Here is a 12,963-nt window from a genome sequence, read left to right on the forward strand (position 1 = left end):
CTGATGCTTGTGATCAATGTGCTAAGCCGGTCAAATCCGATGACGAGTTTATTACTTGTATGGCTTTTTGTGAACGAATGGTACATATTAGGTGCTCGGTTACGAAGCTCAACAAACCGTTTGTGAAAATCATTCATGAAAGCCCAAATCTGATTTGGATGTGCGACGAGTGCGCGAAATTGATGAAAATCGCTAGATTTAAATCTGCCGTCTCTTCGTTCGGTGAGGCCTTCCAATCCATTACCGAAAAACAAGAATCTGTACACGCAGAGATTAGAAAGGAACTTGCAAAACAAGGCCAACAAATTGCTCTGTTGTCTAAGCGTATGACTCCATCGTCCGCCTTCTTGCGTGAATCTGGTTCGTTTTCTCGACAACCGCCCTCAAAAAGACGCCGTGATGAAGAGATCAACTTTAACCCGACTGCTTCAAAACCGCTGCTAGGTGGCACAAAAGAAACAACTACCGCCAGCATACTTACTGTCTCCGAACCGGTTGAGTTGTTCTGGCTGTATCTTTCTCGTGTCCATCCGAGTGTCAAACCGGAAGACATAGAAAAGTTGGCTAAAGACTGTTTGGAGAGTGAAGATCCTGTCAAGGCGATTCCACTCGTAAAGCGTGGAATTGACGCTAGCCGCTTAAACTTCATTTCCTACAAGATTGGCATTGATCATAAACTCCGTCAGACTGCACTGAGCCCTGACACGTGGCCAAAAGGAATTTTGTTCCGCGAGTTCGAAGATCTAAGTGCAAAAAACTCTTGGTTACCCCGATCGAATACGCCGACAGTTATGGTGTCGCCCGAATTGGGAGCATCACAGTTTTCCACTCCCTCAACCGGAGTCAATCTAGCCGGGTAATTTCGAATAATGCGCATCGGAGCAACGTGATTGAACGTGTCAACAGTTCCTGTAATCCAGAACGCTTTGCCTGCCGCCTTAAGGGAGCCCTCGATCCACTCGACACAGTCGCGCATGCTGGTTCCTGTCATCGAAGTCGTTCTGGACCTGTTGTCGAGACTGGTGACAGGGTCTCCCAACCTTCTTTCTCAGGCATGTACATATCCATTAGTTCCAATTCTTCGCCTGATCAGCCTCCGTATTCCAGCACTCCTTCTAATGCTGCCCAGCATAACAGCAACGACATTGGAGTACTCACCATTAGACAATCTCAGCTTGAAACAATCAATGTTCAACTAACACCGAGGCCTCCAAGACTCCAAGGAAAACGCATTTATCCATCTACTGTACTACCAGGACGCACTGCAGATTGCACTTTGGAAGTCTCTGGATCCTCTAGCTCAGTCGTGCCTTTTCCAGCCAGCGTTCATCACAGTCGTCCTGGTCCTGATGCTAGATGTGGTTCAGAGATCTTCCAGACTCCTTTGTCAGGCAAGTTGTTACATCAAGTTGTCGCTTCTTCGAACCCTGATGCCGATCCGTATTTCAGCACTTTGGATACGCTTACTGGAAACCCGGAACGCACCTTAGAAAGCCCTATGGAAGTCCTCAATCCCTCCGACGCAGTCGTGCCTCCTGCTGCCTTCGTTCATCATAGTCGTTCCGGCCCTGCTGTCGGAAGTGGAGAGAGGGTCTTCCAACAACCTAACAACGGCGAGTATTTTAGTATTGTGAATCCTCAGTCATTGCCTGATGCACAAATGCCTTCCAGACATATCGGCGTCCCAGCAGTGCAGCGCAACCAAGATATACTAATGTATTACCAGAACGTTGGCGGGATGAACTCATGTGTTGACGACTACCGCTTGGCTGTATCGGATACGTGCTACGATATCATCGTTCTAACCGAAACGTGGCTTGACTCTCGAACGCTGTCCAGTCAGGTGCTTGGGATCGATTATGAAGTGTTCCGTTGCGATCGAAATCCTAGCAATAGCAGAAAATCTACAGGAGGTGGAGTACTTGTGGCTGTTCGTCACGGTTTAAAAGTAAAGGCAGTTGAAAAGGATCTGTGGAGTTGCCTGGAACAAGTTTGGGTATCCGTCGAGCTAGGTGATCGTACCTTATTCTTGTGTGCCTTGTACATCGCGCCTGACCGAGTTCGCGATAACGAGCTAATACAAGCACATTGCGACTCAGTTTTTACTTTAATGGAAACTGCTAATCCTGTTGACGACATCTTCATTCTGGGTGATTTCAATCTAGCTGGCATTTCGTGGAAACGCTCGGACAACGGCTTCCTCTATCCGGATCCTGTACGATCGTCACTGCATGCTTGCGCAGCTAATCTCCTCGATAATTACAGCACTGCCACGTTGGCACAAATCAACCATATCGTCAACGAAAACAATCGAAGTTTGGATCTTTGCTTCGTTTGCTTGCAAGATAAAGCTCCAATAATTGAGGCGGCACCTTGCGAGCTGGTGAAAGTAGTCCCTCATCATCCTCCGTTGATCATCACCGTTGATAATAACCACTTTCACGATTTTAACAACCGCCCCGCTACCGTGTCGTACGATTACGCGAAAGCTGATCATCGTAGCATCGCAGATGTGTTAGCCACCATCCACTGGGAGAGCATTCTTGATCACAACGACATCGAAGTAGCTGCGCAAACTTTTGCACATGTATTGTCATACATCATTGACAGGCACGTTCCGAAAAGAGCACACCACTATGCCTCCCGACCTCCTTGGCAAACCAGTGAACTGCGGAAGTTGAAGTCGGTCAAGCGAGCGGCTCTAAGGAAGTTCACTAAGTACCGAACACCTTCATCGCGCTGTTACTATCTAAGGTCGAACTACGAGTATCAGCGAGTCAGTCGTCATTGTTTCCAGCAGTATCAGCGAAGCATTGAGCAGAAACTTAAACGCCATCCAAAGTCTTTCTGGAAATACGTGAATGAGCAGCGTAAGGAGTCTGGTCTTCCATCCTCGATGGAATGGAATGGTAGAACCGCAACGTGCCTCCAGGAGATATGCCAGTTGTTTTCTTCCAAATTTGCCAGCGTATTCAGCGACGTTCAAATAAGTAATGAACAAGTCATCCTAGCAGCCAACAATGCTCCTCTAAACGGACAAACGCTGGACAATTTCGATGTTGACCATAATGCCATTTCAAGGGCCGCATTGCAACTCAAGTCGTCGTATAACCCTGGACCAGATGGAATTCCGTCAGTAGTCCTCAAGAAGCATATCGACAGTCTGATTACTCCGTTGCACAGTTTATTTCGTCTATCACTTTCCACCGGAATCTTTCCGTCATGCTGGAAAGTAGCAAACATGTTTCCAGTGCATAAGAAAGGGAGAAAACGTGACGTAGATAATTATCGTGGCATCACATCTCTGAGCTCAGTTTCGAAGCTTTTCGAACTCGTTGTTATTGAACCATTGCTATCACACTGCAAACATCAGCTAGACAACGATCAACACGGCTTCATCACTGGTCGCTCGACCACTACTAATCTACTATGCTTCACATCGTACATAATTGATAGTATGGTCGATAGAGTTCAAACTGATGCAATCTATACCGATCTGTCCGCTGCTTTCGACAAGTTGGACCACAACATCGCCATTGCAAAGCTCGACAGGTTCGGCATCTGCGGTAACTTCCTGCGCTGGTTCAGATCGTATCTCACCGATCGTCAGTTAAAAGTCGTGATAGGGGACTGCAGCTCCGACAGCTTTCATGCTACTTCCGGCATACCACAAGGAAGTCACCTGGGTCCAGTGATTTTCTTGCTTTATTTCAATGACGTTCATTACGTATTAAAAGCCCCTCGGTTATCTTACGCGGATGATCTGAAATTGTTCTTACGAATACGCTCAACTGCTGATTGTTTGTACCTGCAACAACAACTTGACTTGTTTGCAAGCTGGTGCTCTCTAAATGGTATGGTGGTGAATCCAACAAAGTGCTCCATCATAACGTTTTCCAGGAAAAAGCGATCAATAGCGTTCCCTTATAGTTTGCTCGGGACGAATCTCGAACGTGTGGATCACATCAAGGACCTAGGTGTTTTCCTTGATTCACAGTTATCATTCAAACAACATATTTCGTACACGGTCAGCAAAGCTTCGACAACTCTCGGTTTCATCTTCAGAATCGCCAAGAATTTCTCAGATGTATACAGCCTGAAATCGCTTTATTGCTCTCTTGTGCGCTCCACGCTGGAATACGGCGCTGCGGTTTGGAGCCCCGCTTACAACAATGGAGCGGAAAGGATCGAATCTGTCCAACGAAGATTTCTTCGTTTCGCACTTCGCAAGTTACCGTGGAGAGATCCGTTTCGCCTGCCGAGCTACGAAAGTCGTTGTCAGCTAATAGACTTGGACCTTCTTCGCTGTAGAAGGGATGTCATAAGAGCTTTGACTATTGCGGATGTGTTGCAGGGACGCATCGACTGTGGAACTATTCTGGAACAAATTAATTTGAACGTCCGACCACGCTCGCTTCGCAACAACATCATGCTAAGACTGCCTTTATTTCGTACAAATTATGGACTTCACGGTGCTCTTAGTGGACTACAGCGAGTTTTCAACAGAGTATCTTCATTGTTTGATTTCAACATTACCCGAGAGACGCTCCGTCGAAGATTTTCATTGTTTTTCGCTGAACGAAATAATTAGTCTAAGTGTTTAGTTTAAGTTTTATCGCCTGACTATATTTGTTTTTAAATTCATTCTTATTGTTTTTGACGTCACTGTACTTTGTTGTTAATGTTAGCATATACTTATATTTTAAGACATCATTGGGGCTACTACTTGCCTGTTGATGTAGTATAAACAAATAAACAAATAAATAAATAAATAAATAAGCAAAGCAGATCGAATGGAAAACGATTCCCCCAAACGCGCCTCACTTTGGAGGGCTTTGGGAGGCTGGAGTGAAAAGCTGCAAATCTGTACTCAAAAGAGTTTATCAGAACACCTCACTAACACTTTCCGGTCTTTCCACCCTGTTGTGCCAGATAGAAGCTATCCTAAATTCGAGACCATTGTATTCCCAATCAAATGACCCGACCGAACCAGAAGCTTTGACCCCTGGTCATTTTATAATCAACCGTCCTCTCTAGGCGATTCCCGAACCGTCTGTTGTGGGTATTCCGACCAATCGTTTGTCTCACTGGCAGCACATACAGCAACTTCGAGAACATTTCTGGAAACGATGGTCGAGAGAGTATCTTTCTGAATTGCAAGTACGTGCTAAGTGGACCAAACAGAAGGTTAACGTTCAACCGGGAATTATTGTTCTGCTAAAAGATGATAATTTGCCACCACAATGCTGGAATTTGGGACGTGTAGTAAAGGTTTATCCAGGTACCGATAACCTGGTGAGAGTGGTAGACGTTCAAACCAAATTTGGTACATATAAAAGACCTATACACAAACTTGCACCTTTGCCAATAATAGACAACGACCATGATGCCAAAACTTCCACTTTTTCCCTGGGGGAGAATGTTCAGTTCGACAACAGCCGACCCGAAACTGAAGCAGCGGCGTCTGGCAGTGGCAGCGGTATGCACAACGAGAGCTCCGCCCATCCAACCGATGACGACAACGATGACGATCCGACACCGAATCATGGTGTTATAAAAGCAAGGGCCGAACTGCGCAACGGAGTCAGTTTTTGTTCACCCGTCAGCGTAACAACAGTCGAGCGTGAAGTCCCGAGCCGTTATCCAGCCGAAGCCGAGTTGGCGAACCGTGATCGTCGCGAGCAAACCGAACTCGACTGCCAACGCGAGTGATTCGGTTATAAAACCGAATGCGTGTGTGACGCAACGATTAGTTGCACGCGAGCCGCCTTACAGTGCGAATCCGAAAGTAGCCGTCTGCCGGCTGAAGAATAAGTTGAAGAAGAAAGTAGTTTTGTAAAGAGAGAAGAATGAATACAGTAGTGTAAATTAAGTCTTCTTTCGTGTTTGATTTCCGACCACCCTTCATCCAGTGCCCATCCACCAAATAGTTTCGAGTCAATTTGGGAATAATATTCACTCGAGTTGTTAAGGAAAACATTCACAAATGGAGTTACTGGTTGCTGCTAGCTAGTGGGCTAGTCCAGCTGAACCGGATCGAGGCTTCATGAGGCGAAGCCCAGTCAGCGTCGGAAGGAACATAGAGTCCTTCACCCATCCCGCTCGGTTCTTGAGGGAACGCGAGCCACTCAGTTCTGCCAGTGCAGTGCAGTCCATTGCCGTCCGGTACACACTCCACGAGCGTGTTGTACAGTTTCACGGTGTTTCATACGTGTCGTGTTATTTATATTTCAATATGTATTCATGGTTAATTTTCAATTTATTTGTTAGTTCGATCATTACGTCTTTATTCATCTTGTTCTTGTTTTGTAATATTTTTGGTAATAATAACTTTCTAGGTAATTAGTTTCAATCAAATATGTAATTCAATGGATGTTTGTCTGTGCCTTCAATATAACAGTATACTACACATACACAATGCTGAACAAATACTGTGAGCCACTGTGAACGAAAGACCACCATAAAAGTGATAGAGGAATGAAGTGATAAGAATTCACATTGTCATAACAATTTATTTCATAAAGATTCGATAAGAAAGCTTGGGAGGTGTATGGGGATCCTGGTTCACTAGAAGTCAGTAGAGACCAAGTTTAGAGGAAGCAGGCAAAATATTATGCACCGAGACATATTCTGGTGCTTCGTATTCTATATTTATTGACACCGACTGCTGTGCAGTACAAACCATTGAATTCCTCCTAACACAGAAGCACTTTTGAATTGGAAAAATGTCAATTGTGTGCCCGAAGTCACAATGATGAAGAAAATGTGGAATGAATGAAGTTTCGATCTACAAACTATTTCCTTTAGATCATTTTCTAGTTTTATTTCGTATCAACTATCTTCTTTCTGGTATTGCGTTTCAAATGGAATCGAGCCTGCTTCCTGGCTAAGCGTGCGAAGTGGCTCACTTTCATAATGAGAGGTTTTTAACCAATTGATTTTGTTTGCAATTATCTCTAGCCTGACAAGCACTGAAAAAAAACAGTTCAAAAGGATCCTCGAAGGATTTGAACCCACCATCTTCCTCATGGTTTTGCTGAATTGCTGCGCGTTTTTCACTAGGACTTTTTGGGTTCCTTTGATTTTTTTTTCTGGTAATTTAATAATATTCAGAGAAAATTTCCTTAATACGTTGTTAATTGCCAAATGGTAATATAATGTCAAAATATATTCAAAATTAGGTGTAGATCGGATATGACATGTAACTATTATTTTGAGGTGAAGGTTAATCAATGCTAATACGTCAGTTTATACATGTTATTACATCAATTTGAATGCACTATTGCGCGACGCGAATAATGTGCAGCAAAAATGACGTAATATTACAATTTATTAATTTTTTGCTGTGTAAGTTGGTGAAGATGAGGATAGTGATTTTGTAACGAAAGCTTTTTGCACTTAACAGCAGCAGTTTAAGCGCCACTCCCCTATGGAGAGACTGCTGTTGCTTTTTATAGAGGCCCGGCTTGAGACACTCGTTTGGGCGGGTCAATAGGCTCAAACAGTCGTCAATCTCAGCGTCACCAACAGACCAACAAAAATCTTTATACCTAACGGAATCTAAACGGAATGAAAAAAGAGGAAACTCAATATCGGGGCAAGAATCTTCAGCATCAATATCCCAATCACCCTGAGTGGAGGCGTAAATTACTGTCTTAGCACAACTAAACTGTCTAAAATTCTGAATTCAACATGTTCTATATTCTAGTTTTTAAATTTACCTAAGTGACGTCACTTGCTTTACATGGAGTTCTTCGAGCTCATTATGGTTCATAAAAAAAAATCAGATCTGACCTGTTATCCTGTTTTGGCGCAGAAGATCGGCAGCAGCAATCGGAAGCAGCGTGGCGGGAAGCGTCTTGGTGGTGAAATCGTGGTAGATGGCGTGGTACTCGTTAACCCAGAGACCAATAGGACTGGGCCTGAGTCGGAATGGCGGGTTGATATTCAAACGAACGTGGTGAAGGGCATCGATCAGCGGGCACCATTCATCCAACTGAAAGAGCGTGGTGGTAGTAGTCGTAACGCAGCGACCAATTGGACTTGGCCGGGTGGCGGAAAGGCTGGCAGGTGATATTGGACTTGAATACGAAGACGGGCTTCGATCAGCGGGCACCGTACATCCAACTGAACGAGCGTAGTGTTGCACAATTCCTGCTCCGTGTGCACTAACGTGATGCAGACCCCTGGTCGGCGATTCCAGCAGATTCGGCTATCGAGCGGATCGGCTGATTATGTTGCGCTATTAGGTAGGCAACCCGTGTGACGTGTCGAGCAGTGAAACGCTTGGAGAATACTGCTGGTTCCTATGTTGGCCACCAGTGGCGCGGCCGTCTCTAGTAATGCGGTAGTAGACGATGCTCCCAAACGCTTCCACTCAAAATTTCCCCGGATGGGAGTGGGGTGGCTTGTCAGGAGGGAAAGCGATTAGGGTGGTCCTTCTGGATTGCTTATCGGACGTTTTACGGGTATCCGAACAACTTTCTGGTCCCAGACTGGCACCCACGTTGAGCAGTGGGGGTAATACCTGTTCAACGTGTCAATTTATGAATTTAAATCCTACCAACGCCATAGTACTAAATCTTACCAGCGAATACGGTTTTAGCCAGCTCGTCCTGTCTTTCCAGAACAGCTAAATCCCGATAGAGATCTTTTGGGCCTACATTGATTTGAAATCCAATCTAATCACCACTTTTGAATTCAAGAAACCAAACTTCTTCTTACCCGTGAGTTGGGCTTTTCCAGCACGTGTTTTTCGCAACCCTATTCAATTTAAATATTTGCCTATCACTTGGCTCTGCCGTACCTAAATTAATTTAATAATTAATTCTCAAATCGTTTGAACTTATTTTAATCACTACCTTGTTAAGATGTTCAATTCAACTTCACTTGGTATTAACTTTCAATACTCAGTTTTTTCCGATGTGCACTTGTTCACGATCTCCACTCGAATAAATTTAAAAAACCCATGCCAACTAAATTCTGCATTCAAACAGTGACCTTGAACACTGGACGCTATTGAAATTCCCATCTTTTCATAAAAAATCTACCTAAATTGAGGCTGTCTCATTCTGTTTTATATGCATGATGGACTTATACATTTTTTTAGTCCGTTTTCCACTGGTTTGTTTTTGAGTGCCAGCCTATCTTTTTCTAAAAATTTTGGATGGTTTGTTGCAACGTTGTGAGATCGCAACGGTACTCACGCCGCAGCCAAAAAGCTTCTGAATTGCATTTCTCTTTCACAGAGAGGTGGCGCTACGCTTGTAAAGAAGCTAAATGCTTTCGTGCAGAAAGCTGCTCTATACAGGGGTTATTCGATTTCATTACATTCTCGCCGATACGTGAAAAATAAAAATTTTGAAATTTTCAAATTTCAAAATTTTTATTGTGGGTCAGTCTGCTAATACTAAATTTTAATAAAATAAAGGTATTTTATTTAATCTTTTAGGTTCTAATTTAACCCAATTAATTAAATGTATGCTTTTCTGAACTTATCTAATAATTCAATCCAACAAACAAATTTTCGCTACGTCATTGCGCTCCAGCTGAATCCATTCAATAACTGCTTCATTCATTCTACATCTCAATATATCCGTAACATACACAATAATTTTACCTAACCAATAAACCTCAAACAAATTTGAGAAAATCATTTTAAATGTTCCTATATACTCCAGAGATATCTGGATAACAGTGTTCCAAGATAACCGAAAAACTCCAATAATGATTGGAAAATCAATTTGTTCTTTTGTACTTGTAATTCATACCTAGCTGCAATTCAATACAATACTCACTTCGAACCCTCGTTCACGCCCTCTTTCTCTGACACAAATAACATAGCGAAATTGACTGAAGCGTTTGTTGACGAACGCTTCGTATATTAATAAAAAGCTAACGGGTATTCCCTCGGTTCCAAACATTGCGAAATGTCAAACCGAAGCTGTCATACGTCTGGCTATGGAAAATCGAGCTGTGTGAAAACAAATTTCTAATTGTTGGAAAAGTGGAAAATTTATACTATTGCAGCTAAAAATTAATGGAAAATACTAAACCGGTAAGTTAATTGATAGGTAAACTAATGGATTTTGAACGTTTGAAAAGTGAAAGTGAACTGTAAGTGATGTAATTCAATCAAAATTGGAATGTTTACATGAAGTGAGTACCCATTCTTAACGTACAATTTACTTTTAGGAAAACTGATGGAATACCAACGCATTGACGAATCGGGAGGAAATGCAGGTGCAACGTCTCAACCGAAGAGCTGATTTACTTGGGGATTTCGTCCTGAGCGATACAGGATCACTTGAAGGAAGTTAACCCAAATAAACCAACGACGTGAGGAAACAAATTGACATCTCGAACGCCGTGGCTGCCGTAACACCTCAGAGTGAGTATTTTGTTGTTAGGCGAACCCATTTGTTTATGCGCAACACGACCGATGTGCCGTCATAGCTGTGTTTTTTACGCTCTTTTCAAGAACGAACCGTGGTATGTTCCCGATATACGAGTGCCATTTAGGTCTTCCAGTATGTAAGTATGTACGTATTGGTGCCTAAGGCCTCTCTGACGCGGACTTTAGTGAATTTTTGGCCGAACTTCCCAACATAGTGTTTACTTTTGTCGGAAAGATTAACATTCTTCTTGAATACTATCTCACCGGGTTTAAATGTATGTTTTCTATTTGCTCGGAGATTGTATGGAGTTGCATATCGTTGGTAGGCCTTCAAGAGATTTTCTCTGACCAGTTCAAAAAGCTTTTTCTGATCATCATGCAGGGGAAACCCAGTTTCTTGATCAGGATTCGTTAGATTCCTCAAGTGCTCGTATTCCCTACCCGAACTAATCATGTTTCTTCCAAAGTTCAGAAAATATGGCGTAAATCCAGTACTGTCGTGTACTGCCGTACGTATGGCCTGGGCAATTTGATGCACGGATTCATCCCAGTGTTTATGATCTTTTTGCTTGTTAAGGGCGCAACGGATAGCGGTCACGATTACCCTATTTACCCGTTCAGTCGGATTGGGACTGGGATGATATACTGACAAATTCCAATGTGTCACTCCATATCTATCCAATAACTTTTTGAATTGGTCGGAGTGGAAGACTTTGGCATTATCAGTAATGCAAATGGATGGGGCTCCAAAAAGTGTGAAGATATTTCCTTCTGTGAAAGCACACACTCCGGCAGCTGTGGCGGATTTCATGCATTGCACCATCACAAACTTTGAGAAAAAATCAGTGACAACTAACAACCAAACGTTACCATGCTTTGAACGGGGATATGGTCCAAGAAAGTCCATGGATATGAGCTCCCAGGGACGTGAACACATTTTAGGTTTCCCGCACTCAGGGGTCACATTTTGGTTTGGTGTTTTGGACTCTTTACATATGTCGCACGAATAACAGAAACGTTTAATTTCTGTTGACATACGAGGCCAATAAAATTTTTCTCTTATTTTAGCTAAAGTTTTAAGAAAGCCAAGGTGTGCTTCTTGATGTATTGATTGCATAATTTCTTTTCTTTCAGCTACGGGTACGACATACTTCCATCGAGATCCAGCATCATCGAACGGAGACAAGTTGGTGATATATTTGAAAACTTTCCCATCGCAAATACGGAAGTCCTTATACGCATCGGGGCGAGTTTCAATCTGGCGTTTCAATTGGGCTATGAACGCATCTGGAAATACAGCCTCAACCGTGAAAATGCTTCTGGATAGCGCATCGGCTGGAATATTATCGGAACCTTTCTTGTACTGGAGGACTAGGTCGTATTTGGACAGCTTCAACGCCCATCGTGCGATCCTCGGGGACTTGGATTCAATGGACATGGTCCTCAAAAACGTGAGGCTCATGGCATCGGTCTGAACAATAAATTGGCTGCCTTCCACAAAATGACGGAAGTTTTCAATGCTGAGTAACACAGCCAAGCACTCTCTTTCTGTCGCACTGTATTTTCGTTGGGTACTTGACAATTTCTTCGAAAAATACGCGATGCATTTCCGAATTCCATTCTGCACTTGTACTAAGACGGCCCCAATGGCTAAATCGGAACTATCCGTTTCTATGATGAAAGGAAGACCGAAATCGGGATTCCCTAAGATGGGCGCAGTCACCAAAGCAGATTTAAGTTTAATCAACGCGTTATTTGCCTCTTCAGTCCAGGTAAATGTTTTTTTGTTTTTTCTTAAAAGATTCGTGATTGGAGTTGTTATTTCGGAATAATTCCGAATAAATTTTTGATAAAACCCGGCTAATCCCAATAACCGTCGAATATCCTTAAGGGTTTTGGGAACCGGGTAATCTAACACCGGCTGGATCTTACTGGCATCTACTGAAAGTCCCTCCTCTGACAGGACATAGCCCAAGTAGCGAATCCTTCTCTGGCAGAACTTTGATTTCAACAAGTTAATGGTGAGACCAGCCTGTTGAAGTCTCTTCGCTACTTCTTGAATTAACTGTAGATGGTGTTCGAATGATACCGAGGTGATAATTATATCGTCTAGGTACACATAAACCCAGGGCTCGAGATCATATCCGATCACTTTGGCCATTAAACGAGCCATCGTCGCTGGGGCGTTCGTAAGCCCAAAAGGCATCACAGTGAATCTGAAAAGACCTTTATTGGTACGAAACGCAGTCTTATCCTTCGACAGAGGGTCAAGTCCCACTTGGTAGTAGGACTCAGATAGGTCAATCACAGAGAAGTACCGTGATTGTTGGATTCGTTGTAAGATTCCGACCATGTTTGGGAACGGGAAATCGTCTCTCTTGGTACACTGATTGAGCCGCCTAGAATCTAAACAAATTCTCCACTTACCATTCGTTTTCTTAATCGGAAGCAATGGATTAAGGAAGTCAACGGGACCTGAACATTCTTCTACAACACCCAATCTCCTCATTCTTTCCACTTCTTCGTCTATGACCCTTTCGACAATGGGAGACCAGCGGTACGAAGGA

General features: G+C 43.3%; 1 long non-coding RNA gene across 1 annotated transcript; it reads left to right on the forward strand.

Annotated features, from left to right (window-relative positions):
- Positions 1-9,904: 9,904 nt before the first annotated feature.
- Positions 9,905-11,589, forward strand: LOC110679017. Its single transcript, XR_002502141.1, has 3 exons — positions 9,905-10,057; positions 10,195-10,390; positions 11,531-11,589. It is a non-coding gene; the product is annotated as an uncharacterized LOC110679017 (long non-coding RNA).
- The last annotated feature ends 1,374 nt before the right edge of the window (positions 11,590-12,963 follow it).

This window comes from Aedes aegypti, chromosome 1 (assembly GCF_002204515.2).
Source record: "Aedes aegypti strain LVP_AGWG chromosome 1, AaegL5.0 Primary Assembly, whole genome shotgun sequence".
Classification (NCBI taxonomy): Eukaryota; Metazoa; Arthropoda; class Insecta; order Diptera; family Culicidae; genus Aedes; species Aedes aegypti.